The following is a 7,748-nucleotide window of genomic DNA, read 5'->3' as shown; positions in this document are numbered from 1 at the left end:
GATAGTTCAGCGAACAGCAAAGAAGGTTGTCAAGAGGATCTAAATAGACTGAGAAAGTGGATGAAGAAATGGCAAATGGAATTTAATTCAAATGAGTTCAAAGTGATTTAATTTGGGAAGGTAAACCAGAACAAGACATGTACTATAAATGAAAAGACCCTGGAATGTGTTGAAGAACAGGTAGACCTAGGAGTACAAGTGCATAGTTCTCTGAAAGTGGTGACAAAGGTAGACAGGCATATGGCATGCTTTCTTTCTTTGGATATAAGAGTTAGGACATCAGGTTACAGTTTTATGGGACATTAATAAGATCACACCTAGAATATTGTTTGCAGTTCTGGTCGCTGTACCAGAGGAAGTATGTGACTGAGCTAGAGAGGGTGCAGAAAAGATTCACAAGGACATTGGTGGGATGGGTGGACTTCAGTTATGAGGTGAGACTGGAAATGCTGGGACTGTTTTTCCTGCAACAAAGAAGGTTTAGAGGTGACCTTATAGAGATTTTTAAATTATGAAGGCAGACCCTAAGTTTTTTTTTCCCTCGTGGTAGGGAGGTTTAAAACTATGGGGCATAGTAAGAAAGGAAAGATTTATATTTAGACAAACATATAGCACAGTAACAGGCCATTTCAGCCCTCAAGACTGTGCCACCCAATTACGCCCAATTATTCTACAACCCCAGAACTTTTCGAACAGTGAGAAGAAACTAGAGCCCTGAGGAAAACCCATGTAGACATGGTGAGAACATGCAAATTCCTTACAGACAGTGCAGGATTCAAACCCGGTCCCGACCACTAGCTCTGTAACAGAATTGCGCGGACTGCTATGCTAACTGTGCCACCCTATAAAAATGACCCGAGGGACAACATTTTCCATACAGAGAGTGGTGAATACATGGAACAAGTTGCTGGAGGAAATGGCAGAGGTGAGTACAATTATCATGTTTAAACAATATTTGGACAGGTTCATGGGTAGGAAAGGTTTAGAGAGATACAGGCCAAATGCAGGCACATGGAACTTGCTCAGGCAGACACCTTGCCAAATAGCCTATTTTCAGCTTTATAACTGTACAACTCTATAATTGTTAGTAACCATTCATACTTTTTGCAAAGACATGATTATTTAAATTAATTTTATGAAGAATATTTCCTTTATAAACACCTTTTACTTGATTTCATTGATAAGTCTGATTGGCTGACGTAGTCCACAATGCCTATTAGCCAGCAGTGGGCGAAACACAATACCAGTCCTCAGTCCCATTGGTTTCCAGGTAGACTGTGACATTCAATGTTTTATTCATCTGCCCTAGGTTTGATGATTGGAAGGCCAATCAAACACTTGCTTAAACAAAAGAGGGAATACAATCCGAGTGACCTGTTTACCTCTTTACTGAGATCTGAGAGCAGCCGATCTATCTTCACTGCAGGTAGACAATATACTAACAATATAAGGCTTATCTTGTTATATTTGTATTGTGTGAATTTCTTTACAAGTACATTATTTTATTTTATAAATATTACATCTGTAAGTCACTAGAAGACAGCACTACACACTATATGATCATTTGTTAGTTGTGGCTGGTTATGCAGGAGTTTGGTTACATTAGTTGATGAAAGGTTTAAGTGCAAGCTTCTGTTCGTAGAGATAGTACTTATTTGTACAATGGGTTTGTATTTAAGATATGACTTGAGAGCATAGTGCCCTTTATGAATTATAAAAATATATTCCTCTGAAATAGCTTTGGACCTGGGACTAATATCACACTTTTCTTGCACCTTTATGTCATCAGTGTTTTTCATGCATGTCAATCATGTTTTTCATGGCTATGTAGACATACATTGTAAGGTATGAATGTACTTTAATTTTCATGACCAAATTGGGTTTAATGGCTTGAGATACTTATCCTGGTTTGTATTTGGACTTCAGCCATGGTCAGTACTTTGTTTCCACTAGCTGATAGAGTGAGCTATAGAAATCCTAACTAGTAAGGTAATACTGCAAGTCTGTGAAGAAGGAACTCTGATCTCAGCTACCAAAGTCTAAGGTCACTTGCCTCCAGCTCACTGTTAATGGATTTCCTGGTATTGCCATAAAATCATGATTTTATTTTCCTCTAGTTTTTCAGCTGTAACTTATTGATTGTACTTTCCTTTCCTGAATGTGTAGTTCAGGAGATCTTTATAAACAATTCATTTTATTTGAAATACTTTTCACAACTTCACAACTGCTTAACTACCTTTAATGTAGTCCTCAGATCAGCCACGTTGGCATACGCTAAAAACGCCATGAGTGATTTCTCTTCCATTTATCTACTTTGGGAAAAAGCTTCTTGTGAGTTTTTATTATGTGAAGTGTGTATTTAGGACCTATTATTACAGAAAGAATATAAACATTGTTGTAAGTGCATTCAATCGTCTGGGCTTCAGAGCGCAATTTGTACACAATAATGTGGCTTTTTTGTAGTCAGAGTTTCTTTACTTCTTAACCATATTGGTAACAAATAAATAAGGATTTCCTTGGCACTCAAAAGTGACCTTCTCTGCAGTACTCCAAAGTGCTGGAGAAACTCAACAGGTCACACAACATTCATGGGAAGCAAAAAGCAGTCGACATTTCGGGCCTGAGCACTTTTTCTTCAGCACGTTTGTGTACTGCACTAGACTCCAGCATCTGCAGATTTCCTGTTTGACATTCTCTGCAACACTATTCTTGCTGTGACTAACTGTACTGACATTTTGATTCTTATTGTAAATATTTCATAGGCTCTTATCCAAATTCCGATTCACTGAGCAACTAATGTGGCTTCTTGGATGGGTGCCCTCTGAACATAAAACATAGAACATAGAGCATACAGCACAGTATAGGCCCTTCAGCCCATGATGCCAATCTATATAAAACAAAACCTTTCCTACCTCATAACCCTCTATTTTTATTTCATCTATATGCCTGTCTCTTAAATGCCCTTTTGTTCCAGCCTCCACCACCACCCTTGGCAATGCATTCCTGCACCCACAACTTTCTATGTAAAAAAACTTGCCCCTGATGTCTCCCCTAAACATTCCTCCCTTCACTTCGTACAGATGTCCTTTAGAGTTTGCTACTCCCTCCTTGGGAAAAAGATGCTAAATGTCTATCTATGCCTCATCTTGTTGTACATATCTATTAAGTACTGTCTCATCCTTCTTTGTTCCAAAGAGAAAAGCTCTAGCTCTCCTAACCTTGCCTCATAAGACATATCTATGAAATTGAGATACACACACTTTTTTCAGAGCCATTCCTGGTTTCAAATAATAAACTTGATGAGTGGATTGGATCTGGTGCCAGAAAGATTCGGAATTGGTGCTTCTGGTCAACAACTTTCTGTGGGCTATGAGAAAGTGAAGGGGTATATTGGGGAGCTAGATAGGTCTGATAGATGGGTCAAGGGGAACATTGAGAAGTACTATCTGGAGGCGGGCAAGCAGGTCAGTGAGAAGAGAATGTTGTGGATGGAACACAGAGGCAGGTGCAATGGATGAAGGGGATGGTATTACATATCCATGTTCCTATTTATTCACTATTACTTCTTTAATCCTGTTGACCCACATGATTCTACTTCCTCTCAGTGCCTAGAATTCACAGCAATTCATTCTTTCAACTCACTATCCCTTCTCTCAAAAGGGAGGGAGGAAAAAAAGAGGAGGGAAAAAGCTGGAACTTGGGAATCAGAAGAAGCAGAAACAGAGCGAGGTGGCTGTTTTCCTGCTGCCCTTCTGTATGATGGTTTTGTTCTATTATTCTTCACCTTGGAAGAAAAAGATCATGGGAAATAGACAGAAAATGCAGTGGATCTTACAACAAACCAATCACAGGAAAATAAAGGAAAACAAATTCCCCCCACTCCCCTCCCAGAGATGTGATTTACAGACAGATGGAGAAAAAACATAAAATTGACATAGAATGTTATCAGGGAGGCTATTTGCTCTACCTTTCACTGTAGAACACCGTAGGAAGTCAAATAACATTGGACAACAATTTTTTTCAAAAGTCTTGCTTCCTGAAAATACATTGGGGATTATGACAGACCACGTCAAGCTAAACACAACAATAATTTCAGATTTACTGTATTACATAGGAAAATGGAGAAATATTGAATGATTTTTTATTGAATTTAGCATGTTTAATCATTTAATGATACTGACATATTACGTTAGTTCAACTGACCTAAAAATGTTTTGCCGCTGATTTTCATTTGTACTCAGCATCTGATGCATCTTGGGTCAGTGTCCAACAATAGTCTGCATGCATTGACGGATCCATTTGCCCTGATACCACTTTTCCATGGTCGTTATGACCTGGTGGAGCCTTTCTCCACATTCATCACCAAGATCAGCACGGAAGAAGTCCAAGTATGAATCAGAATTTATTGTGATGAAATTCAGTGTTTTGTGGCAGCATCATGCTTGTACATTCATTTTATATCATCTTACTACATCACTGTAAGGAAAGTAAATAAATAATAGATAAATAGATGATAGTGAATGAGAAGTAAGACGGTGTCTTTGGTTCATAAAATTATTGATTGTTCAGGAATCTGATGACAGGGGGAAGAAGCTGTCCTTGTGCCACTGAGTGCTCGTCTTTAAGCTCCTATACCTTTTCCCCAATGGTAGCAAATTGAAGAGGGCATGGCCTGGAAGGTGGGGGTCTTTGAGGATAGAAGCTACTTTCTTAAGACACTTCCTCGTGAAGAGTCCTCGATGGAGTGAGGTCTGGCACCTGTGATGTCGCAGGCTGAGTTAACAACCCTCTGCAGTTTATTCTTGTCTTGAGAATTGGCACCTCCATACTACGCTGTGATGCAATCACTCAGAATTACTCTCCACGGTACACCTGTAGAAGTTTACAAGAGTGTGAATGCAGAAAATATATTTTCAATGACATGTCATGGCTTTGTATGCTTGAAGTAGACTTAAAATATGACAGGAAACCACAAAAATAAGTTCTATCTAAAAATCAGTAGGTAATCGGAATATTTTATGGTGATTTTTGTGATCAGCAGCCCAAAATCCATAAAATACACCAAAAATTGTTCAGGAAGAAAACTCTTCATTGTCCAGTGTAATTGCATCAAAGTCAATGATTGTGTCAAACATTACACTCCAGCTTTTCCGAAATGTTGACAATCCGTTTCTCTCCATGGATACTGCCTGACCAGCTGGATTCCAACTCCACTGAAGGTATTCTGTTTGTCCATTTCACAACTGATAATATTTCCACTGCCTATAAACATCCCAAAGAGGCCATGGCTGGCGTTAGCATTTAGATTTTAAAGTTTGCTGGGATGGACTTGAATGCAAAAAAGCAATCACAGCTATTGCAGCTGGAAGAGGCAGCCTGCAATGCCAGGTAATATCACTAGGTGGCAGCATGTGCTTATCCGAGCCAATCACAGAAATGTCGAACAAACGTACAGAAGAGTACGTTGACTGATCATTTCTACCCATGGATGTTGTCTGATGTGCTGAGTTTCTCCAGCAATTTTTTTGTTTGCTCTGGAAGAGTATATAGCTTAATGTTCTTAAGAATCAGAATCATTGGTGATTTGACCTGGGGCAATCATGTTGATATGACAATCAAGAGAGCGCACCAATGCCTCCTTCCTCAAAAGACTAAGGAAGGTCAGCATGTACCCCCATTCCACCAGCAAGTTCTATCATTGCATCACCAAGAGCATTCTTTTCTGGCTATCCATCCCAGAGGATGATGATGATGGTTCATTTCAGTCAGTTTGTGGGGTTTGTTATGTGCATCCTGTACAGCCCAATCCTTGACAAGTCCCCACTCCTCAGAAAGGATCAGCATGTGCATGAATTTCAAGTGAGTAGGGGGTTGCAGAGGTCCAGACCCACCCTCTTGACATCCTCTTGACATGATGAGGTTCAAGACACCTGGGCAAAGTTCTGTTGCAGTGAATGTCCAGACCAAGGGATGCTCTCTGTGGCACGTGTTTGCTAGGTGGTCGTTGACCCAACAAAAGGGTTAATCTACCCTTTGACAGGTCTTGTTTTTCATCCTTCAGGGTGTCTAGCCACCCTCCGCACCAGGAAAGGCTGGTGGGGAAGCCTGTTTTGAAGCCGACCACCCACCAATGCGAAAGGTAGTACTGGGTTACATGGTACCAGTAGCATGCTGACCTGACCAAGAGCATACTTGCTGGTTGAATCACAATGTGGTATGGGAACTCACCTGCTCAAGATCACAAGAAGCGACAGAAGGCAATCTATGCAACTCAGAACATAACCCAAGCTCCCACTGCCTAGGAAAGTCAGCCAAGATGCTGAAAGGCCCATTACACCCCAGTCAAACTCTCTTCTCCCTCCACCCATTAAGGAAATGCTTCAGAATGTGAAAGCACACTCAGCAAGACTTGAAGACAGTTTTTCACAGTCCTGGCTTGGTGCTAATTGATCTTCCTTTTCAGTGTAATCCTATCATCTGTAAATTGTGCTCTAAAGGGTCCATTCACAGAAAAACCTTTCTCTTGTACTAGGTATTTTGGGACAAATAAACAAACTAAACTAAACTAATGTGGAACTAAACAACACTTGATGAAAAAAGTGAAAAATATCTTTATATTTTTAAAACTATAATTACTAATCACTTTTGCCTGGAATTAATGTGAGGTTCACCCATAGCGTTGATAAATTGTCAATGGTTTTCCACATCAGCACCTATAATACCACCAGAACCACCTATGGGCTCATGACCCAGGGAGAGGGATGGAATTAGTGCAAAGGGTTTGTGATAAGGTTTGAAGAATGCTGCTTTGACTTGTGGTGAATTTTTTGGAACAAATTTCAGAAGATAGTTCAAATCCATACAATATAAACATCACCCTTTTTTAAAAGAAAGAATGTATTGTGGCGGTGTGAGCAGTGTAAGATGCACAGCCACCACGTTGAGGGTCATTAACGACCTTCTTCCCAGGGCTGCCCTGCCACGTGGCATTACGAGCGGGGCAACTTCACCCTAAGCGTGTGTGCCACCACACACCACCACCCCCCCAAAAAACCAGCTACGCGTCCCGCCACTTGGGCAGGCGGCCCCTTCGCTTGGGCCTGGTGTGAGGTCCAGATGGACCACCTTCAGGGAATCCACCATAAACAATTTCTCCCTCCTCCCAATGTCCAGGGTGAAGGTTCCGCCAGACCTTATACGGCCCCTCATACGGGCACTGCAGCGGTGTCCCCTGCGATCCCCTCTGCACGAAAACTAATTGGGCAGAGTTGAGCTCCTTGGGGAGGTGGACTGGCCGGGAGCCGTGGCGGTATGGAGGTGGGGGAGCCAGGAAGGCTAGTCTCCTGCAGAGGTCTGCCAGCAAGTTTGCATCTGTGGTCGTGATGTTGGGTTCAGGGCCAAAGAACTCACTAGGCAGGGAGAGCAGTGTGCTGTGTACTATCTCTGCCGACGAGGCTTGCAGGTCCTCTTTGGGTGCCGTCCTGATCCCGAGGAGGACCCAGGGTAGTTTGTTCGCCCAGTCGGGGCCAGTGAGTCTGGCCATGAGCGATGCCTTCATGTGCATGTGGAACTCCTCCACCAGCCCATTGGTCGGCGGGTGGTATGCCATGGTGTGGTGGAGCTTGACCCCCCAGGAGTTTCGCCATCTGCATCCACAGGGCAGATGTGAACTGTGTGCCCCTGCCACTGGTGATGTGTGCTGGGGCACCGAATCGGGTGATCTACTGGCTGACCAGAGCCCTGGCGCA

General features: G+C 42.1%; 1 protein-coding gene across 1 annotated transcript in view; it reads left to right on the top strand.

Annotated features, from left to right (window-relative positions):
- The first annotated feature begins 1,315 nt into the window (after positions 1 to 1,315).
- The window catches only part of LOC138755414 (dnaJ homolog subfamily C member 5-like), a 48,979-nt gene continuing 42,546 nt past the window's right edge, over positions 1,316 to 7,748 (top strand). The window contains exon 1 of the mRNA XM_069921367.1: positions 1,316 to 1,426. The gene's annotated coding sequence lies outside the window, so the exon portion shown is untranslated. The remainder of the gene's footprint in view (positions 1,427 to 7,748) is intronic.

This window comes from Narcine bancroftii, chromosome 2, assembly GCF_036971445.1.
Source record: "Narcine bancroftii isolate sNarBan1 chromosome 2, sNarBan1.hap1, whole genome shotgun sequence".
Lineage (NCBI taxonomy): Eukaryota > Metazoa > Chordata > Chondrichthyes > Torpediniformes > Narcinidae > Narcine > Narcine bancroftii.
Note: the sequence above shows the minus strand (reverse complement) of the source record. Positions and strands in the feature narration are given on the sequence as shown.